Genomic DNA, 16775 nt, shown 5'->3' on the forward strand with positions numbered 1-16775 from the left:
CCCCCCGTCAGCATTCCCGTCAGTTCTGGGTGTCCCCGCCACATTCTATTTCTTTTGAGTTTATTTTGCCATTCTTTTTCTACTTAGAAGCTTAGTTATGTTTTTTATGTTCTCTTGGTAGTTAATAACCATACTTAAGGCCATAAATTTTCCTCTGAATATTTTATCTACATCACATAAATTTTAAAGATACTCTTTCATTTATATTCTAGTCCCAATATTTTATAACCTTCATTTTTATTTCCTCTGTGTATCATTTACCTAGAATCACCTAAGGGTCTATTGTTTTCTATATGCATGATTTTAATATTTCCAGATACACGGATTATTTGGATTTTATTTTTTAATTGATTATTGTTGATTTCTATTTTTTTCATTATAGTCAGTTACTGTGGTATGTTTGAGATCCAATTTTTGTACTTCGTTGTCACTTCCTTTCCTAGTATATGGTCAATTTTTATTAATTTTGCATAAGCTATTGAAAAGAGTGTGTCCTCTCTGTTGAAAGTAGAGTTTGCTATATATATATATATATATATATATATATATATATATATATATATATATGAATCTATAAATGCATGTTAGCTGTATTATTCAGGTCTTCTATATCCTTTTTACCGATGATTTTGACTTCTAACAAAAGTGTGAAAGTCACCTACTATAATCGTAGATTTGACAGTTTTTCCTTATTTCAATTGGTTCTTACTCTGTATATCTCAAAACAAGTATTAGATGCTAGAAGTTCTTCATAGATAGTTCTTTGTGAATGCTTCATTTCATCAATGTGTTATGCCTTTAATTACCAGTACATTTCACCTATAATTCTATTTTATCTGATATTAACTTTATTAGTGTTTGCCTGGTATATATTTCCCATCCCTCTCTTTTCATCTTTCCTTTGTAATTTTGTTTTAGGTATGACTCTAATAAACAATATGTAGCTAAATGTGGATTATTTATTTTCCAATCTGAGTTTGTATCTGTTAATAGAAAAGGTTCATTTTATCATGGAAAGAAAAATGTACAGCAAAGGGAAACTATGAAGTAAGATGGCAGAAATAGGTCTTACTATTACATAAATTCAAAAATGTAAATGTCCTAAACTAACAAAATGACAGAGACTTTCAAATTTGATAACAATAAAAAAGATTCAACATGTTGTCTATGAAAGACAAGATTAAGACAAAAGTCACAAAATGGTTGAAAATCAATAGATGAAAAATAAATTGGGCAAATATGAATCAAAATAAAGCTAAAGCAGAGCTCTTAATAACTGAAAGAATATTATTGAAAATATAAGGAACAAAGGAGATGTAACTATCAAAACATATGTGCATCTAATAATTCAAGCTCGAAATATATCAGACAACTAACAAAACGATAGGGAGAAATAGATAAATCATGAAATGTAATTTTAAAATTTTACATGCCCTCTTAGAAACTGATAGTTCAAGCAGGCATAAAGTAAGCAGAGATATCGAATATATAAAAAATATTATAACAACGCATATCCATCAACAGATAAATGAGTAAAGAAAATATGCTATTTATATATACCAACAATAAAATATCATTCAGCCTTTAAAAAGGAGATCCTGCCATCCACAACAACATGGATGAAACTGGAGGACATTACGCTAAATGAAATAAGCCAGACACAAAACACAAATACTGCGTGATTCCACTTACATGAGGCGTCTAAAATACCAGACTCATAGAATCGGAAAACAGGATGGTGGTTTTCAAGGGCTGGGAGACGGAGAAAATGCGGAGTCGTCTAATTATACAAAGTTTATAGACTAAACAAAGATCATATAAAGTATCAGTTATGCTAGATGAGTAAATTCTAGAACAATGCTGTACAACATAGCACCTGCAGTTAACAATACGGTGTTGTACGTGTCAGTACTTGTTAAGTGTTCTTTTCACACTCACGTGTGTACACACACACACACACATGCACAAAAGGAAAAGAAATCATCAGTGCGTTATGCCTTTAACTCTGCAAGATTTCGCCTCATTGTGGTGGTTGTATTATAGTTTTAGGAAACCGAGAATAGATTATCAAGCTCAAGCTATTACATACATATAGAATTGTTGATCCACCAAATTGAGAATATGTATTCTTCTAGGATACATTTTGTGGTCAGAAAAATTGACCATTTGGGCTATCAAGGAATAAATTCTGGATGTCCAACATCATACGGTCTCTAGTCTCTGATGTTGTTACAGTAAATAATTAATAGCAAATGAATAGCTAAAAAAAACCCTCATATTTTTGGAAACCAAATAATCTTTGGGTTAAGAAATATTGAAGAGAATTGAGAAATACTTAGAACTAACCAATGATGAAAATACTGGATGTCAAAATTTATGAGACAGATATCAAACAATTTTTAGAGGGAAATTTATGGCATTCAACACACATGAGGAAACAAAAAACAGGAAAAACAAACATGTTAAACATTCAAATGAAGGCATGGGGAAAAGGCAAGAAGGAACAAAAGAATAAATGTAAAGTCGGAAATCATTGAAATAAAGAACAAAAATAATAAAGATTAATCAAAATGAAAGCTTTTTCTTTGAAATGATTCATAAGATAGATGGACCTCTGCCCCAATTGATACAAGAATAAAAATGATAAGATAAAATGTAGCGAATACATAACAAGAATGAAACATGAGCACCAAACATTAGCTGACACATTTACAAACTTAGATTAAAAGGATATATATTACTGGAAAAAAACAAATTGCCAAAACTGATGTAAGAGAAAATAAATAAATTCGATAGGCCAGTAAATATTGAAAACATTTAAACAATGAAAGGTCTTCTCACCTTGAAAAGAAAACCACACCCAGATCACACGTGAGTTCCACTGGACTTTTAAAAAACAGTTATTTTATACAAATTCTTCCAGAAAAGAGAAAGAGCAATAGCTACCCAGATAATTTTATGCAATAGTATAATCTTAATTCTAAAACTAGATATGAGCATTACAATAAAAGAAAATTATAGCTGCATTTAATTTATGAAAGTGCATCTAAAAAATACTACATAACTATATTCAACAGCGGCTTTAAAAATAATATATCATGATCAACCCAGGTTTATACCAGGAATGGAAAAATGATTCAAAATCGGCCGATTTTGAATAAAGAACCTAGAAGGTCACCTGAATAAATGAAAAGACATTCTGTCTCTTGTTTGGAATGATTAATAACATAAATATATCAGTTCATCCCAAATTAATCTAGCAAATTAATCTATAAATTCGATAAAATCGCAAATACCTCAAAGTATTTTCATTGAACTTTTCGGAAAGGTGACGACCTCAAGCTAAATTTTTCTGGAAGGATAAAAATATATGAATAGGTAAAAGGGCAAAGAGGAGGAATCCGCACTAATAGGTATTAGGACACACCACACAGTCGTAACGATAAAACGGCGTAAAATTCTCGCAACAACGAATGGATCCGTGAAATATGATGGAGAGCTCAGAAATATAATAATGTTTATATGTGAATTTAACACACGGCATTTCAACGGGAAAAGTTGCAAACCTAGCTCACACTTATTACATCACAACTGAAGACTTTCATTCGTTGAAAGGCACCACAAACGAAGGTCACACAGCTCGCAGGTGGGGAGAAATTATTTGTGACGTCTAAAACCAACAACGGATATTAATCTAGAACATACAAGGATCTCCTTCGAGTCAAAATTATTTTGAAAATGGGGAAAGTATTTGAATGGGCAGTTAATTTATGGAATAGGCTATCAAGATGGCTTAGAAATATACACAGAGATACTCCAACTTCTTAATTAGGGAAACAGAAATCGACGTAAGAAATCGATGGGAGAGACTGAATAATGCCAGGTCAAATCAAGTACGCACACACCCTGCCACCCAGCATTCTACTTCTGTGTTTAGAGCCCCCCAGAAAAGCACTTCTCAGCGGTCTATAATAGACACACAGAGGAGGATGTTCATCACGGCACTATTTTTAGTGCTGGGGAACCAGAAGGAATCTGAGCATCCATCCCTGGGGGACGGATAGCTATGCTGAGCAGACGCATAGCCATGGCACAGTGACAAGCAACGGACTAAATGTATACAGGGCAGGACGATGCTCTATGAAAAAGGCGAGGAAACAGAATGAGATCTACCGCATGACAGCACGAACCGAAAAGAAAACTCCACACGCACAAGTAGCAACGCGTATTTTAAATGACCCATCCAAAGTAAGAGGTACCCAGTAAACTCACGTGAAGGACCGGTGGGGAGAGACAGAGGAGCGAAGAACGGGAATAAAGGTCAATCAGTCGACCGCCCATTCCGAAAAAGGACCTAGAATGACAACAGGTCACGAAGTGAGGAACGCGATTAACTCAGCTCTCTGCAGCTGGAATTCAAAACACACACCCGAGGCGCTGGGTGATGGTCTCGAGTTGGCAAAACGTCGATCAGAGGTTCACCTTATACTTTTACTATTAGGCTGTGTAACCCTTCTGGCCACACGGCCGAGCCACGCACTCTCTTTTGGGCCCTCCCCTGACCGTAGTGGGTGGCAGGGGTGTGGGGTCCTCAGAGTCTGGAGCTGGACCACACCGAACCGTCTGCGAGACGAGGAGAATGTCCTCGCGAACTGGGAAGGCACAGCAGAGAACAGACGCCCTAAGGGCAGACGGACGGGTTCTGGATCTCTGACTTGAGAAGACAAAAGGAAAAGAAGACAAATAAATCACTTCCCGAAGAAGGAACCGAGCTTAATTTCCAGCGGGGCCCAGGGCTGGGGTCTCAGACACACAAGCCTCTTCCTGCAGAAGTTCCCAGAAATGGGGCTCCAACAGCCTCACACAGACCCCTGCTCTTGCTCCCAAAAGAATATAGCCTTAAAAAAAAAAAAAAGGATGATAGGATTGATATTGGTTCAGTCCTTGATTTGGAGCAAAAAGGGAGGCTGGAAAGAATTGGAAGGAAGGCTCCTCTTTCTTTATTACCATTTTTTCTTAACATGCCTCTGGTTATCTTGCTAGGTTTGTTAATATGTATTATAAATACAGAACATAGAAAAAAGCAAACAGCAACTAGATCAGTTAGTTCAACTTCCATTTTGAGTAACAGGAAAACTCAGTTCGAACTTTATTACATGGAAAAGGGCATTGATTGGTTCATGTCACTGCAAAGTCCTGGGTGGATCCTGCAGGCAGCGCTCAGCCCGAGGCCCGGAGTGTATCATCAGGGCAGAGAGACGCTCCCGGTCTCCCAGCTCTGCTCTCCTCCCCGGTGACTCCATCTTCAGGCAGGCTTTTGACAGACTTTTTGACATGTCAGGCAGACAGCTGCCAGACAGCTGCGGCCCCTCAGCCTCCACGCTCCCGGGTTCCAATCTCGAGGTGCATGGATTAGGGGCGCACAGAGCGAGGTGTCCATACTGGTGCTTCCCGCGGGAGTCCTGAGATTCATTCTGCCTTAGTCAGCCCAGGTTTCATGCCCACCCACCCCTGCCTGGTAATCCAGGTGACATTCTTCATCCTGGCGGTCAGAGGTAGACCCTCCACCCTACCCTGACCGCATGGAGCAAGGATGAGCAGTGGGCGAATTCCCGCATGAAAATCAACAACTTCTGGAGACGGCGGAATGAATGCAGGGGAGGCAACCGAGGAACGCACGCGGAATAATTTTCACCGAGTATTTTAGTATGTACATCCCTCCTTCGTTATCCCCCTAAAGCTACTGTTTTCCTAAAACGGATGAAAACCTGCCCCCTGATCTCCTAGAGTTAGGGACAAAAGCCAGCAGAGCACAGGCACCCTAAAAGACCCAGAATCTCGGGGAGAAAGGCTTGAGTCTCGAAGAAAAAGTCCTTGAAAAAGAAGAAGATATCTATTTCTTGCTCTTCTCTCTGATAGAAACACACACACGTATAAATTAAATCAGAATAAGATTGACCTCGTATTGGGGTAAGGATTCTGGAAGATTTCATAATTACACAATACGAATAATTACCATTGATTGAATGCCTGCTGCAATGCCAGGAAAAGTCCCAGACCACTGACATTAATTCATTTGCTACACTCCACAACCACACGAAGTATCTATTGTTACCCCAACTTTAAAAGGAAGGAAACAGACTTGGGGAGGTTAAGAAATTCGCTCAAAGTCACGGAGCTGGTTCCAGGGGAGCCGGTCATCAAAGGCAAGCCTGTGAGGCCTCGGGGACTGCTCTTAGCACCGTCCTAGTGAACTTGGGAGCAGTGAAGTCACCGATATTGTCACCCTGGTGTTATTTGAGTTCAGCCATTTCATGTAGCTCACCTGATAAGTTCACAGAATAATACATTTCATGGGGAAAATAAAAGATTAGTTGAGGATTACTAAATCTGTTCTAGAAAGAACTGCAAGTAATTTTCTGTGAATTGCTTTAAGCACAAATACATATTCGTATGCCGCCAGAGTGTGCTTTGCAAGAGTAACTCGTGTCCCGGTTAGAAAAACGAGAGAGTAGGTTGCAGAGGAAGAATCAGGGAATATAGATGAAAACGCTTAAGCCCCTGTGGGGGACAGGGCCGGCATCGGAGCGTCCAGGCCCGTCGCACAGAAGGTCCTGGGAACGCCGCGGACTGAAGGTGCCCGCGCACTAACCCGACGAGGGACCTTTTCAAGTGGGCACTTGAAAAGTGGCCCCGTCCAGCCCCAGGGGGCTCCACCCCCGACCTCCGCAAACCCTAAACTAAGACAAACCCCTTGGCGTGACCGCCCCAAGGAGCACAGGTCACTCGTCGGGAGCCGAGATGCCACGAGGAGAGATGTGCGCGGGGCCAGGTGCACACGCACATCTCTAGGAGCCCCACGGCCACACGACGACTCCGAGGTCACGAGTTGGGATGTCGGGGCGCGGGGTCTCGGTGGCCCTTTGGGGTCTACGGCAGTTTGGAGTCCAGAGTGGCTGATTTTAGCTTTTCCTATGAGCAGGAAGTGTCGCCAGCACCCCATGTCAACCCCAGAGGGGCTCTGGCCCGTTGGCCCCCCGCCTGCCAGCACGGCTGAGCCACGTTCGCTATTTGGGCCCTCCCCCGATTACAGCCGCGGCCGGGGCGTGGTCCCATCAGGTGTGCGGCTGGGCGATGCCAGCAACCACCGAGATCATCAACCAAGCCTCTACTTAACCTACAGGGCGGAGGCGCCGCGTGCGGAGGTGCGGGCACGTCCCCGTCGCCCGCGACACGTGCTGACCTTCGGCGCTGACCTTCGGCGGGGGGGAGTGGGGGGCAGTCGCTCCCCGTCCGGCCCCCGGCGCTGCTATCGGGCTCTGCCCCCTCTCGCTGCGGTCGCAAGGCCTCCGCCCGGTCCCTCGTGCCCGGCCGTCCCATGTTCAGCCTTTCCCACTCCGCACGTCAAAACTGCGGCCTGAACGGCGGCCCTAGGGTCGCCGCAGCTCCCGCCGCCCGCCGGCCCGCCCGTCCGACCCGCTGTCGCTGGCGCCTCCGTCGTTTCGTTCTGTCCACCTGTCACGCCCCGCCTCGCCGAGCTCGCCCCCGAGTGGCCCGCCGGCACCTTTGCGTCCTGCCCTCCCTCGGCCCCCACGCCCCGCGCACCCGCAACGACCTCCTCGCCCCACCCCCACCCCCCTGCCGGCACTTCCGTCCAAAACCTCGTTACCGTCTGTTTTTCAAATTGCCTCCATCCTTCCCTGTATCCCACTCCGTTCACCATCCATATTTTAAGTAGAGTTATTTTAACTAAAAAAGAAAAAAAATCCGATCCTGTCACCGTTCTACATAAAGACTCCGCAGGTGGCAGCCAGCGTGAACGAGGTCGTGTGTATCAGCCCCACGCTTTCTAGCCTCGCTCTGTTCTTTCCCGCACCACCCAGCAGGCGCATTCTTCAAAGCTCGGCTCACGCGTCACCTCGTCTGACCTCAAGGACAGTTAACTAAAGTAAACAAGTGGGACTCACCAACTTATACGGCTTCTGCACCGCGAAGCAAACAGTCGATAAACTGAAAAGGCCACCTGCAGAATGAGGGACATTACCCGCAAGCCATGTATCTGAGAAGGGGTCCATATCAAAAAATACGTAACAAACCCATACAACGAGATGGCGAGAAAGCCTACAATCCAATAAACCAGTTTTCAAAGGACGCGGATAGACATTTTTCCAAAGGAGACATACAAACGCATAAATGGCCAACGGGTACGGGAAAAGGCGCCAAACGTCACTAGTCGTCCAGGAAAAGCAGGTCGAAACCACCGTGTGTCACCGCCTCACGTCTGTTAGGATGGCTGGGCACAAAAAAGACAGAAGACAACAGATGTCGGTGAGGATGGGGAGGGAAAAAAAAAAAAAAAAAGGAAGCTCGTTCATAAGCGGCAGGAATGTAAGCTGGCGCAGTCATTATGGAACACAGCGTGAAGCTTCCTCAAATAAATGAAAATGGAACGGCCGACTAACCCATCCACCCGCTGCTGGGAACATGCCTCAGAAGATGCCACCGGTGATCTCAGGGCGACCTCTGCCCTCCCGTGTTCACTGCAGCATCAGCCACGACAAGCAACGGGACCGTCCTCCGGCGGCGATGGATCGAGAAATTGTGGTAGATAGGAAATGGAACATTATTCTCCATTGAAGAAAGAAAATTCTGCCACTTGGGACAATATGGACGAAACTAGAAGGCACGATTCTAAGCAAAATAAGCCAAATGGAGAAAGAGACATATTGCATTTTATCACTGATATGTGGGATCGAAAAATAAAAATAAAATGATTTCACAGAAACCGAAACTAGAATGATGGCTTCCAGGAGCCGGGGGTGGGGCGGGAAGATGCAGGTCGAAGGGCACAGCTTGCAGTAGGAAGAAGTTCCGAGGGTCTAACGTACAGCACAGCGACTACGGTTAGTAGCTTGAAAGTTGCTGGGAGCGTATTTTAAGCATTCCCGCTGCATAAAAAAAAAGAAAAAGAGTTAACTATGCGAGGGGATGAATGATCTCGATGTTGGCAGGAGATTCACGAGGTGTGTGTATCACATTGTCACGGCGCACTTTAAATGTAGACAATTACATTTGCAAATTATTCCTCAGTAAAGTTGAGGGAGATTTTTGAAAGACAAGAGAATGAGCTGCTTCTATATCTGTCCGTCCATAATACTTTCTAAACGTCTTTACTATAACACACGGCATGCTGTCTCCACGTCCACTCTCTTCGTCAGATTATGAACTGTTTGAGGACAGGGAGCATCCAAGGTCGTCTTCGTTGACAGCCTTGTGACAAGCATGGTTGGGGAGCAGCCTGCTGACAATGAATGTTTGTTGGATAAATGAAAGAATGATTCATTCGTCTCTTAATACCCGACCCATCTCTTCATCTGAACTTCCGTAAGATACCCTCAGGTGATCTCCCTCTAGAATGCATTCGCGGGCGTCTGTCTGGCCATCATGTCCCCATATGCAGGGGGTCAGGGAAGAAAGGGGGATGGGAGCTAACCCCCAGTTCCGAAGGCTCCCGGCCTTCCAATTTCCCCCGTGATCCCTGGCTTACTCTTGACCCTGTCTGAACTGTGACCCTGGCGACGCCTGGCCAGGCCTAGCTCTCTCTGCCTGGACTGCTTCAGGATTTCTTTTTTTTTTTTCAAGTTGCCTAAAACCATAGCACTCGGCCGGCAAAGCTCACTGTTCCTAAGAGACATGGGGTGGTGACTGGGGCATCTTCACTGAGGACACCAGCCACCGCTACTATGGCCGCTCTGAAGGGCTCACGGTGTCTCCGCTCACAACCAGTGATGAGCTAAGTCCCGAAGGCTTTCTCCTCACCGACATGGGGTGACCAGCCGTTTTCCTATGATTTCCTATGATTGCTGTTCCTCATTTTTGGGGGAAACCTCCAGCTCACACAGAGCTGCCACTCCCTTCGCACCCTAGCATGCTTCCGGCCACCTCGGTTGTGTTGACGGGTTCAATAAGCCACCATAATTGTTAGAAAACGAACAGCTTTTGTCACAAGCGCTTCCTTGAGAACATGTCTCTGCTGTGCGAAAGCCTTGCCTTTGACGGCTATTTCTCTGTTCTGTCTCTGTCACACACATTCTCACTGTGTGTGTGTGTCTGGTCACCTCTGCATCTGCACCCCTGAAATGACATGTTACACACACACACACACACACACACACACACACACACACACACAAAGAAGAGGCCAAAGAGAGCAGAATCGGGTCACTGCGGGCGACTTGGAAGTTCTTCTTAGGATCGACATTTCTTTCCTTTGTCACCGTCCTGGCAAATCCCGGCTCCCAGCAGGCGTGTTCCTACAAGACACTGTCCCACCACCACGTGACTGAGCGAGCGCGTGAGCTGCAGCTACGCCAAAAATCCAAGACAACATTCACCCTGGAAAATTTTCGACCTGAAGCAGCACCTCCCAAGAGATGACTGCAACTCCCGGAGGAAATCACTTAACCACAGATTCCAACCCCCCTCCACTCCCACAGGCTCGGCCACACGGCTCCCAGGGCTGCTCCCATGAACTGGGACAACCCGACCCACATCGGCAGCCCGGAGGCCACGTGGCAACACCACGTCCTTCCAGGCCACTGGGGAGGAAAAAAGAGGGACAAACATCTGAATGATTGTCATTGAAATCCTATAGTTTGGGATTTGTCAAGAACTGCTGACTGGGGCATGTTGTCACTTCTCAATAAATCCTGACAGCCATGGTACGGAACTGCAGATGCCTGAAACACATCCGAAACCATTTTGTTGTCTGGTAACTATGAAATTAAAAACAGGTTCTCTGTCAGGACAGAGATGCTTCACATCTCAGAGCTCACCATTCAATGAACACCAGCTCCAAAGGCATAGGGAAAAAGTCCTTGGAGTTCTGACGGGCCAAAGCTAGAGGGACCAGCTCTGATGCCGGGGTGTGGGCCTGGGAGCCCGGGGGCCGACCGCCCGTTCCCGCTGTCAGGCAGAACCCATGGTCCTGGCACCCCTGCTGACCCGCACTGACCCGGCAGCCGTCTGGGCCGGGCTGGATCTAATGGGGGCAAGACATTTGCTTGAGTCACAGACATTTCCTCAGGTCGGAAAAGGACCTCATCAGACATCCACCCCATATTCCTCTGCTTGACGCCCCTCCCAAGTAGCCCCATCTCGGCCCATCTCCCAGGGAGTGCAAAGAGGACCTGAGGCGCCGAGCCCCAAGGCGCAGGCCTGGGTCCCGACCCTTTGCTTTATCAGCCAGGCGACACCACTCGCCCTCAACCGCGACACGAGGGGGCCAGGGTACGTGACCGCCAATACCTCGTCCAGTGCAAGGTTCTCTAGGCAGCGACCGCGAACCCACTAGCTCCGGAGAGAATTCTTTTCGTGTTTCGACGTCTCTGATATTAACAGCGCCTCCTTAGGCAAAGCCAAAACGTGCTTCCCTCCGGTCATGATGCATCTCTCCGAGTCTCTGACGCGACCCGAGTACGGTCCCCCCGCCAGAGAACAGCCGCTCGCGTGGCCGAAGACCGACATCTCCCACCCACCGACCTGCTTCTCTCCCAGGTCCTCTTCCCACCCGCCGACCTAATCGTCCCACGTCCTCTACTCAGAACACACGACGGCTGTCCCCCCGTCCCTGTCGAAAAGGGATCATCGGAACCGAACGACAGCTACAGAAACGGCCCGACGAATGTCAAGGGAGCCGCCCTTCATTCTGCTCGGGCTCGTTTACTTCTTCCGACGCAGCCTGCAGAAGCATCGCCTTTCCGGCCGCCGCGTCACACTGCCACCGTCACGGGCCCCTTCTTTTACGCGGCACCTCCGCCCAGTCTTCACGAAGTTTAATTTAGCAAAGTCAGACTTTTACTTTCCTTTCTGTGAGATTCATTCATGAGATTTGAGCCATTTATGCATTAGATTTGGTACAACAAGCTGAAATCTTCTGGGATCCTCAGTTTATCCTAAATATATTTACCACCCGCTGACACTTTCATCCAAGTTGTTGGAAAAATGTGATGATCATAACATGGTCGAGAAGAGATTCCACGAAAGGACTCCAAGGGCCCGCTCCACAGAGCCATGAATCTGCACAAGGTGGGTTCCTGGCCCCCCAAGGGTGGGTCCCAGGCTGTCTGACCCGGCCACTCCCGGCACCCCGTCTTCCTCAGCATGTCCACAGGCCGCGGTCTGGTCCTTCTGCTGCCCTGTGACAACGCCCTCGGACGAGACACGCAGGACTCGGGGCGCTCCGAGAGAAACCATAGTTTTAAACAGTAAAAAAAAAAAAAAACAAGAGAGAGAAAGAGAGAGAGAAACATTTGAACCCACCGCAACGTGACGTGGGAGTGGAAATCGGGGACCTGGGACGGACCCCAGCTCTGCGACATGCTGGCCGTGGTAACTGTGGTCGCTCTGTCGCTATCGGGTCACCCATCTCAAGGACCGGGATAATGATGATGATCTCATGGCATTGTTTGGAGCATTAGAAGCAATACGTGCAAAACCTTAGGACATCCTTGGCACACAATGGGCATGCAATATCGATGACTATTGTTCCTATTACGGCATGGAGAGAGACACACAGCCATAACTGCTGACACAGGAAGACGATCACGCCCGAGGAGAAAAGAGGGGAAAACGAGGGCCCGTGCTCCGTGGACGGCAACCGACGCTCTGCAAAAGAAAGAAGTCCCGGTCTGATAAGGTTAAAGACGAGGGCACTCATCAGAGTGTTTAAACACAAGGCCTATCTCCGTCTCATTGGCTCCAAACGAGAGCGGCTAGTCCCCTACGTTCCCTACTTGATCACCTCCCAGGGGTCAAGGACACCAAAGGTGATTCCGACCCAGTCAACACCCAGGCGAGAAGAGAGGCCCGGTGCAGACAATGCGTAATAATACAGTCGGACCGCGCCAGCGCTAGCGGGGGGACTCACAGAGCCACGAGGGAACAGCCATCTACCTGGAGATGTCACGTACGGCTTCACGGAGGAGGCGACGATCATCAGGGGCCTGAAAGGAGAAACAGCGGGTGAGGCCGTGGGACTCTCCAGGCAGCACGGACGACGCGCAGAGACTCTGAACAGCTGGGGGTCATTAAAGGTGCACCCCAGGAACGTCGATCCGTCCAGAGGGCCTCTCCCATCAAATAAAGTTGGTGGCCAAAAGCAGAGACGGCCTCGTGCCTACCGCGCAGGGGCTTATAGGGCAAGTAACGGAGTCTGGAACGGTACAGGCGACGAGAAGCCAGTGGGTGATTCTGGAAGGCAAGCCAGGCGGCCCGTCAGTAGAGGGGCTACTTAGGACACGTCTTGTAAACACCCAACTGGAAGACGGTGAGATCCGGAATTAGAGTCGCAGCACGGGAGACAGGAGAGTAGGCCTGCAGATGAAGGGTACGAGACCTGGTAGAATTCACAGGGCATGAGGGGTGACGTGTCGGGAGAAGTAAACAATGACTGTGAAGCTCGAGAAAATCCATGCATGGGGACGTAACCAGCCAATACATGGACTTCTGGAAGAGAGTAGATTTCGTTACAGGGCACAATAATGAGTTCGCATTTGAACAGTGCGGACTGGGGTGCCCAGGTCACATCCAAACAGAGATGCAGGGCTCCACATAACACTCTTGAAACCAAGGGAGAAGTCAAGGATGGGGTCTCCTGTGTGTCTGTGAGAACAAATGAGAGATGCCATGCTTTAAGCCACAAGAGGACCACAGAGAACATGTCTCTGACACCCCGGCATAATAAACTTGAAGACAAGGTGAAATTAAACTAATGATTCTTGCCAAATAAACTCAGGCCAGCTCCCAGCGATCACTGCTGCTAACTCAAGAGCCCACTTTCTGGCTCTTTCCTGAAAAGGTAAAATTAAATTTGCTTATCTTCCCTCCATTCGTCATCATTTCTAGATGAATACTCATCTCATGGCAAATTCTCTCAGTATCCAGAAATAGAATTCATAGATTAAAAAAAAGGACACACCAGGATGTCTTCCTACGATAAATTAAAGTTGTTCATAAATGTATATTCTCCCTCTTTTGAGACAAGAATAAGATAGTGTATTTATCAATAGATATTTATCAATAGATATTTATCGAGCACCTACCCGGACAGAGTGGGCATTAGTGAAAAATGAAGATGGTGTGAACCCTAAACACAAAGTAAAATCTCCAACATAGTGGGTTTATAGATAAAACTAAATTTGGAACTTAAGCAAGCACGAATGAGTACGTGAGGAAGTTGAGGAGTAAACACGTCCCTGGATAAATTGTGGTGGAGACGTGGGTGGATCTGGGTTTGGTTGGAAATGAATCAGACCAACCTACAGAGCATGGCTCCGCCCTGAGAATCTGCTATAAAAAGGCCATTACCCCAGACTGCGGCACCCAGCAAGTTCCTTCAGGCTACATTCTACTGGCTCTTCTCGTGCAGGAAGTAAGTAAGAGGGACTACACGACTTTGTCTACCTGGAAGGACGTGTGTGTCCCCCACAGCACAGGCTCTGTGCGGTCGGGGTTCTTCGTTTTTAGGGTACTGCTACCCAAAGTTTATCTCAGTACAGGAGGAGATGAGGGCATGATTCTTTTTCTCTGAGGCTGCTACTCATTGCTCTCTTCATACGGTGAGATCGTCCATTGATCCGTTCGTTCGACAAATTTATATTTAACTACCTTCTATTTGCCAAGCGCTGCTCTCGGCTTATTTGTTATACATCAGCGAACGACGTCATCTCCCTGCGCTTAGGAGATGGCGTGTTAGTCCGGAGAGTCATTCGGTAATGAATATGTGAATAAAGTTTCGAACAGTGATAAGAACAATGAAGAAATAAGAATGATGTAGAGGGATGGGAGAACTTTGGCTGTAAAGAGAAAATGGCCAGGAAAGACCTACTCATGGAGTTATCTTTTTGACCTGACATCTTAATGACCAAAGAAACCCGTCAAGGCAAAGAGGAACCGGGGCGTGTGGCGCCGTCGGGGAGGCAGACAGGGCAGACCGTGCGGAGAGGGCACAGGAGAGTTTGTACATTATTTTAAGCACATGAGAAGTCGCTGATGGGTAGTAAGCAGGGGGAGTAAGATAATCTAAGGTACATTCTTAAAACGTCATTCTGGGCTGCTCAATGGAGAAGAGGATAATAAGAAGGCAAGAGCTGGAGCAGGAGATGGACTGGTTTTAGGCGAGAGATGATGGGAATAATAGCCATAGTGAGACGTTTACTCTTTGCTGGAGCCAAAATCTAGATCTTATCCATAATTCCTGTCTTTTTTTGACCCCATCCAGTCATCCCCACTGCCCTTTGGCAAACACCAGTTTGTTCTCTGTATTTATGGTTATTTCTGTTTTGTTTTGTTTTGTTTATTCATTTGTTTTGTTTTGTTTTGTTTTGTTTTAGATTCCTCTAAATCATACGGTGTTTGTGTTTCTCTGTCTGACTTATTTCACTTGCCATAATATCTGCTAGAGCCATCCTCGTTGTTGCAAATGGCAAGATTTCATTCTTTTTGATTGCTGAGTAATATTCCATTATGTATATATGTATCTCATCTTCTTTATCCATTCATCTGTCAATGGACGTCTGAGTCACTGCTATATCTTGGCTATTGTAAATAATGCTGCAGTGAACAGAAAGATGCATATAGCTTTTAGAAATACTGTTTTTGCTTTCTTCGGCCAGATACCCAAATGTAGTACTGCTGGGCCATTTGGCGGCTCTATTTTTAATTTTTTGAATAATCGCCATATTGTTTTCCATAGCGGCTGTACCAATTTACAATCCCACCAATAGTGCATGAAGCTTCTCTTTTCTCCACAACCTTGCCAACACTTGTTTGTTGACGCTTTGATGACAGCCGTTCTCACTGGTGTGAGGGGTTATCTCACTGCAGTTTTGAATCACATTTCCCTGAGGATAAGTGATATCAAGCACCTTTTCATCTGCGTGTCCTCTTTGGAGAAATATCTGTTCAGGTCCTCTGTCCATTTTTTTCCTTGTATCATTTGTTTTGACGTTAAGTTATATGAGTCCCTTGTATATTTTGGATATTAACCCCTTATCGGATAAATAATTGGCAAATATCTTCTCCCATTCAGTAGGTTGCTTTTTCATTTTCTCTTCTACACAAAACCTTTTTCATCTGAGGTAGTCCCAGTTGTTTATCTCTGCTTCTATTTCCCTTGCCTGAGGAGACATATTCAAGAAATCTTGCTAAGACTGATATCAGTCTCTTATTGATCAAATGTGTTGCATGTATTCCATTCTGTGGATTTCCCTCTGTCCTTTCATAAGGTCTTTAAAAGACCAGGCATTCCTACTTTTAATGCAACCCAATTTATCGATCTTTCGCTTTCCGACTAATACTATTGAGTTCTATTTAAAAAGTATTTCCCTACCCAAGGCCTTGAAGATATTCTTCTATGTTATCTCCTTTTACTTTTACGTGTAAAATCCAGCTGAGAACTAATTTGTTTTTCTGTATGGGAATCTAATTAACCTAGCACCATGTATTTAAAAAAAAAAAAAACTATCCTCCCCCCACTGAACTGCGCCACCTCCTTTGTCATAAATCAGATGGCCGTAGCGGTGCAGGTCTGATTTGGGACTATGACTTTTACTTACTCATCTCTTCAACCTTCCGCTCCCTTTTTGTGGCATGCTTTGGCATCCAGTGTGTCCTCAAACTTCATCTTCTTCAAGGTTATTTTGGTTAATCATGACCTTCATTATTTTCATCTGAATTTTAGAAATCACTTTATCATTCTTTCTTTTTAAAAACTT

General features: G+C 45.7%; 1 long non-coding RNA gene across 1 annotated transcript; it reads right to left on the reverse strand.

Annotated features, from left to right (window-relative positions):
* Positions 1-1633: 1633 nt before the first annotated feature.
* On the reverse strand, positions 1634-13007 carry LOC118612948. The gene is made up of 3 exons (XR_004955302.1): positions 12955-13007; positions 12322-12666; positions 1634-4354 (listed from the first exon to the last, which is right to left on the reverse strand). It is a non-coding gene; the product is annotated as an uncharacterized LOC118612948 (long non-coding RNA).
* Between the last annotated feature and the right edge of the window lie 3768 nt (positions 13008-16775).

The sequence above is a fragment of the Rousettus aegyptiacus genome, unplaced genomic scaffold, assembly GCF_014176215.1.
Source record: "Rousettus aegyptiacus isolate mRouAeg1 unplaced genomic scaffold, mRouAeg1.p scaffold_m13_p_17, whole genome shotgun sequence".
NCBI lineage: Eukaryota > Metazoa > Chordata > Mammalia > Chiroptera > Pteropodidae > Rousettus > Rousettus aegyptiacus.